At 42.2% G+C, this 13082-nt stretch overlaps 1 protein-coding gene and 1 long non-coding RNA gene across 3 annotated transcripts in view; one reads left to right on the top strand and one right to left on the bottom strand.

Annotated features, from left to right (window-relative positions):
* LOC144687791 (uncharacterized) overlaps positions 1-13082 on the top strand; it is a 235143-nt gene that overhangs the window by 150327 nt on the left and 71734 nt on the right. The gene's annotated exons all lie outside the window — the stretch shown is intronic.
* LOC144687797 (uncharacterized) lies at positions 8231-12578 on the bottom strand. Its single transcript, XR_013578210.1, has 2 exons — positions 12392-12578; positions 8231-8455 (listed from the first exon to the last, which is right to left on the bottom strand). It is a non-coding gene; the product is annotated as an uncharacterized LOC144687797 (long non-coding RNA).

The raw sequence follows: 13082 nt of genomic DNA, 5'->3' as shown, positions 1-13082 counted from the left end.
TCACCTGATGCCATCTATATTTCTCTGATCATAGCCAGAGAATCACCGTCTCTTCCTGCTCCCACATCATGACCTCTGGTGTCTCCCGAGGATCTTTCCTTGGCCCCCTCCTGTTTCTCATCTACATGCTGCCCCTCGGCCATTATCCAAAAATGCAGCGCAGTTTCCATATGTACAGTGATGACACCCAGCTCTACTTCATCACCATCTATCTCATCCCTCCACTGTCTTTTTAAATTGTCAGACTGCTTATCTGGCACCCGGTATTGGTTCAGCAGAAATGATCTCCAGTTAAATATTGGGAAGACCAAAGCCAGTGACAAACTCTGTTCCCCAGCTACTGACTCCATCACTGTCCTTGGCAACTGCCTGAGGATTAACCAGACTGTTCACAACCTAGGTGCCATGCTATCTCCCAAGGTGAGCTTCTGACCGCATATCTGCGCCATCACTTAACAACTCCATCACTATCTTAGATCAACTGCTGCCGAAACATTCATCCATGCATTTGAGCATAAGAACATAATAAATAGGAACAGGAGTAGACCATTCAGTCCCTCGAGCCTGCTCCGCCATTCAATAAGATCATGGCTGATCTGCTTGTGTCTCGAATTCCACATTCCCATCTACCCCACCCCCCACCCCCCGATAACCTTTGATTCCTTGCCTAACAAGAATCTATCTACCTCTGCCTTAAAAATATTCAATGACTCCGCCTCCGCTGCCTTCTGAGGCGAGAGTTCCAAAGTCGCACAACCCTTTAAGAGAAAAAGTTTCTCCTCGTCTCTGTCCTAAAAGGGTGCCCCCTAGTTCTGGACTCACCCACAAAAGGAAACATCCTTTCCACATCCACCTTGTCGAGGTTACCTTTCAACTTGACTAGTCCAAAGGACCATTGGCCAGCCTCCCACATTCTACCCTCCATAAAATTTAGCTCATCCAAAATCCTGCTGTCCATACCCTGTCTCGCGTCGAGTCCCATTTGCCTATCGCCCCTGCGTTCGCTGGCCCACATCAGCTACTAGTTAAGCAATGCTTCAATTTTAATATTCCCATCCTTGTTTTCAAACCCCTCCATGGTCTCATCCCTCCCTTTCTCTGTAACCTCCTTCAGCCCCACAACCCTACAAGATAAGTACACTCACCTACTTCTGGCCTCCTGAGCAGCCCGGGATTTGAATTGCTCCATCATTGGTGATCATGCCTTGAGCTGCGAAGACCCGATGCTCTAGAATTCCCTTCCTAAACCTCTCTACTTCTTTTCTCCTTAAGATGCTCCTTAAAACCTACCTCTTTAACCAAGCTTTTAGCCATTGGTCCTAATATCTCCTTATGTGGCTTAGTATCAAATTTTGATTTATAAAGCTCCTGTGAAGTGCCTTGGGACATTTTGTTACATTGAGGGCACTGTATAAACAAAAATTGTTAACATTTCAGCAGATTTTGCTCTGGCTTTTTCACACCAGCATGCCCATATCTACAATTTTAAGAATGACATATAATAAATTTGAATATTTAATTTGCGCCACAAATAACTAAATATGTGTGTTAACGTTCACATACAGATGTGAGCCATTCTGCAAAATCACAAACGCCTGTTGATTCATAGTGTTGCACCTATCTCTGTCCTTTTCTAATCTGACTATTGATCAGTTTTGTTCTAAGGTTGGGATGTCATTGCTGGGAAATAAACCATCGTCTATGCAGTGTCAACATTAACATTTCTAGGTGAGGTAAAGTGTGTGTTATATTTAGAGTATCCTTATCTGGGGCCTTTTTGAGTGAAATTCTTAAATAGTTCATTTTGAATGGTTTTTGTGCTGTGAGCTCTCAGTCCCTGAGAATTGGATTGTTTCTCCAACCCCACCCAAAGTCACTTTGCATGAGAGCTTTGGAGTTGGACAGGAGATGGTCATCCCATCAGTCTGGGCAAGATTCTGCCCCAGGTCTACTGTCCTTAGATTTTTCCCTACTCTTGTATTACTCTGAGACTTCCCCTTATATACAGATCATTTTAAAACGATGCATGTTTAAACAAACCAGTGAGGAACAAAATGAATACAAAAGAAAAACAGAAATATCTGGAAAAACTCAGCAGGTCTGGCAGCATCGGCGGAGAAGAGCAAAGTTGACGTTTCGAGTCCTCATGACCCTTCAACAGAACTAAGTAGAAATAGGAACGGGGTGAAATATAAGCTGGTTTTGGGGGGGGGGTTGTTGTTGGGACAAGCAAGCAGTGATAGGAGGAGATAACCAAAAGATGTCACAGACAAAAGAACAAAGAGGTATTGAAGGTGGTGATATTATCTAAAAGAATGTGCTAATTAAGATTGGAAAGCAGGACAAGCAAGGTAGCTCTAGTGGGGGTGGGGTGAAATAAACCATGGGTGGAATACATTTAAAAATAATGGAAATAGGTGGGAAAAGAAAAATCTATATAAATTATTGGAAAAAACAAAAGGGAGGGGGAAGAAACGGAAAGGGGGTGGGGATGAAGGAGGGAGTTCAAGATCTAAAGTTGTTGAACTCAATATTCAGTCCGGAAGGCTGTAAAGTGCCTAGTCAGAAGATGAGGTGCTGTTCCTCCAGTTTGCTGAAACAATGCAGCAAGCCAAGGACAGACATGTGGAGTGGAGTGGAGTGTTAAAATGGCAAGCGACATGGAGGTCTGGGTCATGCTTGCGGACAGACCGAAGGTGTTCTGCAAAGCGGTCACCCAGTCTGCGTTTGGTCTCTCCGGTGACCGCTTTGCAGAACACCTTCGGTCTGTCCGCAAGCATGACCCAGATCGCCCTGTCACTTGCCATTTTAACACTCCACCCTGCTCTCTTGCCTACATGTCTGTCCTTGGCTTGCTGCATTGTTTCAGTGAAGCTCAACGCAAACTGGAGGAACAGCACCTCATCTTCCGACTAGGCACTTTACAGCCTTTCGGACTGAATATTGAGTTCAACAACTTTAGATCTTGAACTCTCTCCTCCATCCCCACCCCCTTTCCGTTTCTTCCCCCTCCCTTTTGTTTTTTCCAATAATTTATATAGATTTTTCTTTTCCCACCTATTTTCATTATTTTTAAATGTATTCCACCCATGGTTTATTTCACCCCACCCCCACTAGAGCTACCTTGCTTGCCCTGCTCTCCAATCTTAATTAGCACATTACTTTAGATAATATCACCACCTGCAACATCTCTTTGTTCTTTTGTCTGTGACATCTTTTGGTTATCTCCTCCTATCACTGCTTGCTTGTCCCAACAACGCCCCCCCCCCACCCCAAACCAGCTTATATTTTACCCCGTTCCTATTTCTACTTAGTTCTGTTGAAGGGTCATGAGGACTCGAAACGTCAACTTTGCTCTTCTCCGCCGATGCTGCCAGACCTGCTGAGTTTTTCCAGGTATTTCTGTTTTTGTTTTGGATTTCCAGCATCCGCGGTATTTTGTTTTTATATTTATGAATACAAAAGAAACTGAATGACTTGAGCCACATTGAGTTCAGAAGTTAAAGCGTCTATTTTAAGTGATAGGACTTTAAATTAGTAAGACAAAAGAAGGGATCTGGTGAAATAACACTTTGTCTGAAAACAGAAGAAATAGATAAGAGTAAAGGTCAGACCAAGGAAGGGAACAAGGGTAATACAAACAATCATGGAACAAATACAGTTATAAAACAGAAGTATAAAAGGACTGTTAAAAAGTTTTTTAAAACTATTAAAAGTTAAAAGAGCAGCTATTAAATATGAATTAAACTGTCTGCATACAAACACACATGATATCCAAAATAAAATGAGGGAACTAGAGACAATAATCTGTAGCAAGGAACCAGTTGTAGTTGGAATAACTAATGGCTACATAAAGAACCCAACTGACAACTAAATATTGCAGGTTACAACGTCATCAGAAAGGATAGGGAGGGAAGATGGTGGGGACAGGTAGCTGTACTAATCAGAGAAAATATAATAGCTGTAGGAAAAAAAAGTATAACTAATAGGTTAGAACCAGAATCCATATAGGTTGCAATATAAGATATGGGGTTGATCACACCAAAAGAGGTATACTATGACTACCTAATTATGGAAAGGAGGTGGAAGAAGAAATATGTAAGCAAATAAGTTAAATGAGTAATTATTATTCTATCTTCAAATAAACTGGCAAGAAAAGATAGTACAGGAATATAGGGAATGGAGTTTTTACAATGTGTGCTGGACCCCTTTCTTACCTTGTATAAAAAGTCCCATAAAACAGGGAGCACTGCTGGATCCAGTAATAGGAAATGAATCAGAACAGGTTAAGAGATGTAAGCATAGGAAACATCTAGGTAATAGTGATCACAACATCGTAAGGTTTAAGATAAACATTCAGAAGGACAGATAAGATGAAGACCAAAGCAAAAAAATTGAATAAAGTTGATTTTAAAGGGATGAGTGAAAATAAACTGGAAAATTTTACTGTCAAATGATTTTAAAAAAATACAGCAGTAGGAAACATTTAAATTGATGCTCAATAGAGTCCAGGAGAAATGAATCTCATTTCATAGCAAGAAAAGCATAGCCAGTAATTACACACTATGGATAAATAAAGAAATAGAGCGACATTGAAACTAAAAACAAAAGGCATACATGGGCAGTAAAGGAGAGTGTGACAAAGGGAATATGAAAAGGTTAAGAAAGAAGTCAAATTAGAAAAGCAAAGAGAAATTATGAAATTAATTTATCAAAGAATTTAAAAAGAAATAGTAAAGTATTCTACAAAAACATAAGTAACAAAGAAAACTCAGAATGTGGATACCACTAAGGAATACATAAGATGAACAGTTACAGCAAAATGGCCGAAATATTAATTAATTACTTTGCCTCAATTTTTATTAGGGAAACTTTAGATGGTGGAATATGACTGTAGAAGATATTAAAAAAGATATAGACATTTAAGATAGAAAGTGGAGAGACAATTAATAAACTAATCAAACAGAATGGATAAAATTCTTGGTCGAGATGAATTGCATCTTCACATGTTAAAAGAACTTGGGGAAGAAATAACAGGCACTATTACATACAAATAAAAATTCATCAGAAAAGGAAATAATGCTAGAGGACTAGTGACAGCTAATGTGATTCTGATATTTAATTTTTAATATTTAACATTTTAAAATATTTAAATAGAGAGAATAAGCCCAGGAAACACTTTAAATATCCTGAAACTGAAAATATCATGAATAGTCAGCATGAAGGAGAAAGGAGTAGAAGGATATTTTGATGAGAAAGATGAATAAAGGTTGGAGCAGGCTTGCTTGGAGCATAAACACCGGCAAGAACCTGGTGGGCCAAATGGCATCTTTCTATGCTGTAAATACTTTTTACTTTAATTTATTAAGCAGAAGCATAGCTACTTGATTTCAATAGGTACCTTCTGCTCTGTAAGCAAGTCTTGTTTTAAATATTCATGCAGAGTGAGACACCATTTTTGTGACTGCTTGGCAATGTAATGCCTTGCTGCATGGAACTACTTTTTGTGAGACAGACAGACCCATTCAAGTCCAGTGTCTTGTAATTTGTTAGAATGTTTCATAACTTTATTACTCTTTTGGTAATGGATTATTTTCTGCTTCCTTGTCCTGGTTTCTGTCATGATGAAGCCAGGATTGCAGAACTGAATGCAGGGATATGAAGGAAGTGGGGGGCCAGTGATGTTGCTCTACTCTATACTGTGCAGTTGTTTGAAAGAAACTGTGTAAATTCTGTTGCTCGCTCATTCAGATCCCTTGGCCCAAGGTAATGTGCTCTGATTTTCCCTTTTATTTCCCATAATGAATTTCTGCATCGCCGCAGCATTCAGTGCCGTTCCCAGAAAACCCAGCTGAGATATTCCTCTATTGAGGGTAACTACTCTCACAATGCAGTTTAAAGCTAACCACTTGTGAACTCTTATAGACTTTAATAACATGTTTTTGTTTTAAACCTACAGATCAACTTCCCTTCCCCTGCCTGTGACTTAGTAAATTTATTCAGCAAATATCTAAGCCAGTAAGGTCCCAAGTTCTAACCTAATTCATTCTGTGCAATTAATTCATCAAATTCAAAAAAAGAAAAGGCTTGGATTTATATAGTGCTTTTCATGAGCTCAGGACTTCCAAAGCGGTTTACAACCAATTAAGTAGTTTCGATGTGCAGTCACTGTTGAATGTAGGAAGCATGGCAGCCAATTTGAGTGCAGCAAGTTTCCACAAACAGCAATAAAATAAATAACTAGATGTTCTGTTTTAGGTTTATTAAATATTAAACTATAACTTTTAAACCCCTTTATCAAAAGAAATCAAGATTTCTATCTGCTTAAAGCACTCGTAGGTGTTGAACATGTAGCAAAGTTAGTTGAGGGATTAATATTGGCCAGACACCAGGGAGGTCTTTTCTGCTGTTTATCACATGGTACGTGAGATCATGTGTGTCCACCTGAAAGAGCTAACGAGGCCAAAGTTTAACATCTAATCTGAAAGACAGTACCTCCAGTATAGCAGTACTCGGTTAGTACTTCCTAAAAGTGTCAGCTTATTTGCTTAAGCAAAACTGAAGTTGTTGGGAATCGGGGGGAAAACTTTCTACTGATTGGAGGCATACCTAGCATAAAGAAAGATGGTTGTGGTTGTTGGAGGTCAGTCATCTCACCCCCAGGATACTTCTGCAGGTGTTCCTCAGGGTAGCATCCGAGGCCCAACCATCTTCAGCTGCTTCATCAATGACCATCCCACCATCATAAGGTCAGAAGTGGGGATGTTCGCTGATGATTGCACAATGGTCAGCACCATTCGCGACTCCTCAGACACAGATAGTGGCCATAAGCAACAAAACCTGGATAACATCCAGGCTTGGGCTGATAAGTGGCAAGTAACATTTGCGCCACGCAAGTGCCAGGCAATGACCATCTCCAACAAGACAGAATCTAACCATCTCCCCTTGATGATGAACGTCATTACCATTGCAGAATCTCCCACCATCAATATCCTGGGGGTTACCATTGACCAGAAACTCAACTGGACCAGCCATGTAAATACTGTGGTTACAAGAGCAAGTTAGAGGTTAGGAATCCTGCGACTCCCCAAAACCTGTCCACCAGCTGCAAGGCACAAATCAGGAGTGCGATGGAATCCTCTCCAATTGCCTGGATGAGTGCAGCTCCAACGACACTCAAGAAGCTTGACACCATCCAGGACAAAGCAGCCCACTTGATTAACACCCTACCTACCACCTTAAACATTCATTCCCTGCGCCACTGACATATAGTGACAGTAGTATGTACCATCTACAAGATGCAATGTAGCAACTCACCAAGGCTCTTTTGATAGCACCTCCCATGCCTGTGACCTCTACAATCTAGTAGGACAAGGGCAGCAGATGCTTGGGAACACTACTACCTGCAAGTTCCCCACCAAGCCACACACCATCCTGACTTGGTGGAACTATATCGTCGTTCCTTCACTGTCACTGGTCAAAATCCTGGAACTCTCTTCCTAACAGCGCTGTAGATGTACGTACATGACACAGATTGCAGTGGTTCAAGAAGGCGGCCCACCACCACCACCTCAAGGACAATAAGGGATGGGCAACAAATGCTGATCTAACCAGCGATGCCCACATCCTGTGAACGAATAAATAAATAATGTCTCAGCGGGAGTTTGAACCACCAACCTCTGACTTGGTGGAAACAATGTTACCACTGAGCCAAGGCTGGCACCTTTGGTTGGTAATAGAGATGGTACAGTTGGCATCTATGTTGCTATGTTAGGGAAAATACACATCAGCCAAGTTTTCCTACTGTTATTGCTATGTTAATGACCTTTACTAAAAGTACAACTAATGAAGATCCCGTGATTGTCTGCTGAGCATTAACTCTAGGCTTACACTTCTTGGGCAAGGTGTCAGAGAGCTGCTGTTGTACCATTTCTCAATATGACCCCATCTTCGATTAGAAAAGTCGGGGGTGGGAGGACCACAGTCGGGGTTGAGTCTCGTTGGAGATTGTACAGATTTCTTACACGATCTTACTTTCACCAGCCAGTCATAGGAAAGTTGGAGTCTCTCTGGAGAGCAGAGTTCTGGGTTGTGTTGCAATCCTGAGTGTTTCTCTGTTAATGAATAAAAACGTTCCTTTGCAGAAGGAGCTGCTGAATCGTATCCATTTCGGTTACAAGATGCCGAAAGCTTCAGAAACCTTATTGTTCAAGTGACAGCATAGGGCAACTCCCTTTTGAAGTGCTTTATTCAAATAGAAATCTTGATTTATTTTGACAAAGTGGTTCAAAGGTCATAGTTTAATATTTAAATTCCAAATCCTTAATAGTAATATGAAGGTGACAATTATTTCGGGTGTTCACTTTGTACTTGAGACTAGGTGCCATTTTACTCTCATCTGCACTTTTCTGCACTCGTGAGCTTCATGAATTTGAGGCATTAAAACACTCAAGCACTAAACAAGTAACAAAGAAAAATTAAAATTACCAATGTTGGAAAAATGAAATATAAACAAATTGCTAGATTGTTTCAGATGCAAAATTTTTGTGTTCTTCTCATTTATAAGTATATTGAATTCTGTTTTAGTGAGCTGACCAAGATATATATGACTGATGTGCTATATGCTTTCGTTTTGAGGGGATTTTTTTGGTTTTCCACTGTGTTGTCATTAGAAAAGCCTGTGACCTATTTGACTCGTGGGGACCTGGCTCAGAATTCTTCCAAAATAGGCAATTGGGATTTTAGGCTTTTTTGTACTACTTAACTGGTTGGTTACGTGTCAAGTGAATAGTTATTTTGAGGCAGTGTGATAGGAGAAAGGGCCACTTCACAATAATAATACTCAAAGTAGTCTCGAAATGAATACTATAATACAAAAGATTCTTTCCAGTGCTGGTTAACCTGGCCAGTATTGATAGGGATGTACAATATAGAGGAAACACACTACCATTCCTGTGTAATGTCGTTGTTGGAAGAATGTGCAGTAAAAATCTACAACTGAACTACTGGAGATGTTAAACTGAAAAATTGATTTATAAAAAGCCAATAACTAGGGTAGTAGAGAGGGCTTTAAACTAAATAGTTGGGTGAGGCATCTCATGGGGGAAGATGTGGTAAAGGAGAAGGCAATAAGGTAGCAAAAGGATAATGACAATCAGAGTGTGGCAGGAAGGAACAGATTGTACAAACTTAAGAGTGCAACACAGATAAGGCCAGAGTTTACGAAAATAGTAAAAAGACAGAACTAAAGGCTCTGTATCTGAATGCATGTAGCATTTGTAACAAAACAGATGAATTGTCAGCTCAAATAGAAATAAATATGTATGACCCGATGGCCATTACAGAGAAATGGCTGCAAGATGACCAATGCTGGGACCTGAATATTCAAGGGTACTTGACATTTTGGAAGGACTGGAAGCTAGGAAAGAGTAGTGGAGTTGCTCTGGTAATTAAGTATGACATTCGTAGAATATTGAGAGATGACCTTAGTTCTAAGGATCGAGATGTAGAATCAGTTTGGGTAGAGATAAGGAAGAGCAAAGGGAAGAAGTCAATTATGAAAGTTTATAGGCCCCCTAATAATAACGATGCTGTAGGATAGGGTACACAGGAAGAAATACTGGGGGCTTGTGAGAAAGGTACAGCAATAATCATGGGTGATATTATTCTACACAAAGATTGAACAAATCAGATCAGCAGAGGTAGCCTTGCAGATGAGATCATAGTGTGTTTTCAAGACAATTTCTTAGAGCAGTATACTCTAGAGCCAGCCAGAAAGGGTCCTAAAAGAAGTGGCTGCAAAGATAGTAGACGCGTTGGTTGTAATTTTTCAAAATTCCCTGGACTCTGGGAAGGTCCCATCAGGTTGGAAAATAGCAAATGTAACTCCTCTGTTCAAGAAGGCAGGGAGGCAGAAAGCAGGTAACTACAGCCCAGTTAGCTTAACACTTATCATAGGGAAAATGCGAGAATCTATTATTAAGGAGGTTATAACAGGGCACTTGGAAAATCTAAATGCAATTAGGCAGAGTTCATGGTGTAGGGCGTGACATACTATCATGGACAGAGGATTGGTTGGCTAATAGGACACAGAGTGGAGATAAATGGGTCACTTTCAGGTTAGCAAGCTGTAACCAGTGGAGTGCTACAAGAATCAGTGTTGGGGCCTCAACTACTGCTAATCTATATCAATGATTTGGATGAAGGGACTGAATGTATGGTTACTAAATTTGCTGATGACACAAAGATAAATAGGAAAGTAAATTGTGAGGAGGACATAGAGTGTACAAAGGGATTTAGATAAAGCAGGTGGGCAAAAAATTGGCAGATGGAATATGATGTGGGAAAATGTGAATTTATCCACTTTAGCGGGAAGAATAGAAAAGCAGTATGTTATTTAAATGGAGAAATATTGCAAAACTCTGCGGCACAGAGGGATCTGGGTGTCCTGGTATATGAATCACAAAAAGATAGACTGCAGGTACAGCAAATGATTAGGAAGGCAAATGGAATGTTGTTGTTTCTTGCAAGGGGAATGGAATACAAAAATAGGGAAGTTTTGTTACAATTGAGTAAGGTGTTGGTGACACCACATCTGAAGGACTGATTGCTAGGATAAAGGGGTTATGTTATGATGAAAGATTGGTCAGGTAGGGCCTGTATTCATTGCACTTTAGAAGAGTGGGAGGTGACCTTATTGAAACATATAAGATCCTGAGGGGAATTGACAGGGTGGATGGTGAGAGGATGTTTCCCCTTGTGGGAGAGACTAGAACTCGGGGACATGGTTTAAAAATCTCCCATTTAAGATGATGATGAGTTTGTTTTCTCTCTGAGGGTTGTTGGGCTCTGGAATTCTCTTTCCCAGACAGCAGTGGAGGTAGGATCAATGAATATTTTTAAGGCTGAATTAGTTAGATTTTTGATTGACAAGGGAGTTAAAGGTACAGGAGGTAGACAGGAAAGTGAACTTGAGGCCACAATCAGATCAGCCATGATCTTATCAAATGTTGGAGCAGGCTCAAGGAGCCAATTGGCCTACTCCTGCTCCTAATATGTATGTATGTTTGTATGTATTGCAAGTGAATGAGAGTGAGTGGCAGAAGGGTGGATTTTTCCTCAAACCTATTGAATGTTGGGTCACTGTGAACTTCAAATTGCTTTCCAACTTGGCAAAAGGCTTGACTTGAGTCGGTTTCACCTGGATGGGCATGTGGCCTTTTTTTGAGGACAACCTGGCATTACATTTACAACCCAAATTTCTAACTCGCCACCAATCCCCTATCCAGCCTTCTGCGGTCCACCAATTACTCTCATGCCAGAGTTTTAAAAATCAGACTCTCCAATACATTTTTAAATTTGTCGATTCTTCCTCCCCTAACCCCTCCTCCCTTTTCTTTGCTCGTCTCAACCTCCTCCCTGCTGCTCCCTTTCCTGGTCTAGGGGGATATCCGGTGACATTGGGGCTCACTCAGATGTTGAGCTGCATTCTGTCATGATCTCCATCCAGAGGTGGCTTCGGTGCGGGAGTAAAAATCTCTGCATGAATAATGCGCACTCTCTTCTGTTCCTGTTTTTAGATCTTGCAGAACTGGTGCTGCTGCTGACCCAGAGCTGAGTGGGTGGGTGTAAAGTGCTAGGATGTGAACAGATTGAGTTGCTCAAGGATGCTTGCATTCACAACATATAGTTCCTTTGCTAAAGAAAACTATCTCCCTCTGCTACTTTTTTGCATATCCAAGAAAAGCATTTTTATTAAAGCAGTTCCTGATGGGTCGGGGGGCGGTAAACGTTTGATTTCATGCGCAGTATTCCTTAGTAACAGGGGGCCCTGGGATGTTGAACTGTGCCAGGGAGTTGCCAATTTTAGTTAATACGCAAAGACGTTTTCGGTGTTGCTCACAGTTAGAGGGGATGGAGCCATTGGCACCAGCCAGCTCCTGTGTGTGTGTGTGTGTTTTGTGTGTGTGAGACCCTGAAGGGAATGCTGCACAGTCGGTGAACTGCTGAGGTAGCGTCTACGCTCTTGCTTCATATTGATCAGCACAGAGATGCCGATCGTTTTTAACGTGGAAGCAGCAGGGTGAACATCCAGTGGCCACGTCTGTCTTTCTCGTCTGTTCCCAGGAGATGGCCACTGCAGATAAGGAACGTGCAGAACTGGCTTGTCGTTATATCGGTGTAAACAGAGCCGAAATGATGCCATTGCAGGTTTTTAACCTGGTGTTGAATCCCCACCACCATGCGGCACAAAGAACTCTCTGATGCTTCAGGGGTTAATATTCACTTCACTGAGGAAGGGTGAGAGAGAGAGAGAGAGAGAAAAATAACTCTCCTGGGGTTTGTGTGTCCCTGGAACGAATCCAAACAATCCATTCCTGTCCAGCCCTACCTGCAAACTTGCTCCGTTGAGTCGGGTGACTCCTGGCACAAAGGCGCGTTCAAACAGGCAAATGCTGAGCTTTGGTTACCAAGGCAACAGATCTCTCCTTCGACGAGGGCCCAACCCAGATCCTTCCTCTGGCAGGGCCTCTGCAGTTTGTACACCTATAGCTCATTGTTGTGTCTCCGGGGAGGGGTGGGGGAAATCTGCCATTTGATCAACAGCAAAGCTTCCCCAACCGGAATTTCCTCTTTTGTTTCCCCTGTTTTCACTCAAAATAATTCAAAGAATGGCGAAGCCGAGTCTGTGTGAAGGGAGGGGAGAGGGAGGAGGGAGGGGAGGGGGGAGGAGGAGGGGGGAGGAGGGAGGGAGGGGGAGGAAGAGAAGGGAGGGGAGAGAGGGGGGAGGAGGGGAGGGGGAGGAGGAGAAGGGAGGGGAGAGAGGGGGGAGGAGGGGAGGGAGAGGGGGGAGGAGGGGGAGGAGGGAGGAGGAGAAGGGAGGGGGGGAGGGGAGAGAGGGAGGGGGGGGAGGGGAGAGAGGGAGGGGGGGGAGGGGAGAGAGGGAGGGGGGGGAGGGGAGAGAGGGGGGGGGAGGAGAGCAGTCTGCTTCTCCCGGCTCCCGTACTGAATGTGATGTGGAATGTTTACCGTGACACACCGGACAGGGAGACCAAGCCTCCAGGAGTGAAAAGGGGCGGGGG

This window comes from Cetorhinus maximus, chromosome 12, assembly GCF_964194155.1.
Source record: "Cetorhinus maximus chromosome 12, sCetMax3.hap1.1, whole genome shotgun sequence".
NCBI lineage: Eukaryota > Metazoa > Chordata > Chondrichthyes > Lamniformes > Cetorhinidae > Cetorhinus > Cetorhinus maximus.
Note: the sequence above shows the minus strand (reverse complement) of the source record. Positions and strands in the feature narration are given on the sequence as shown.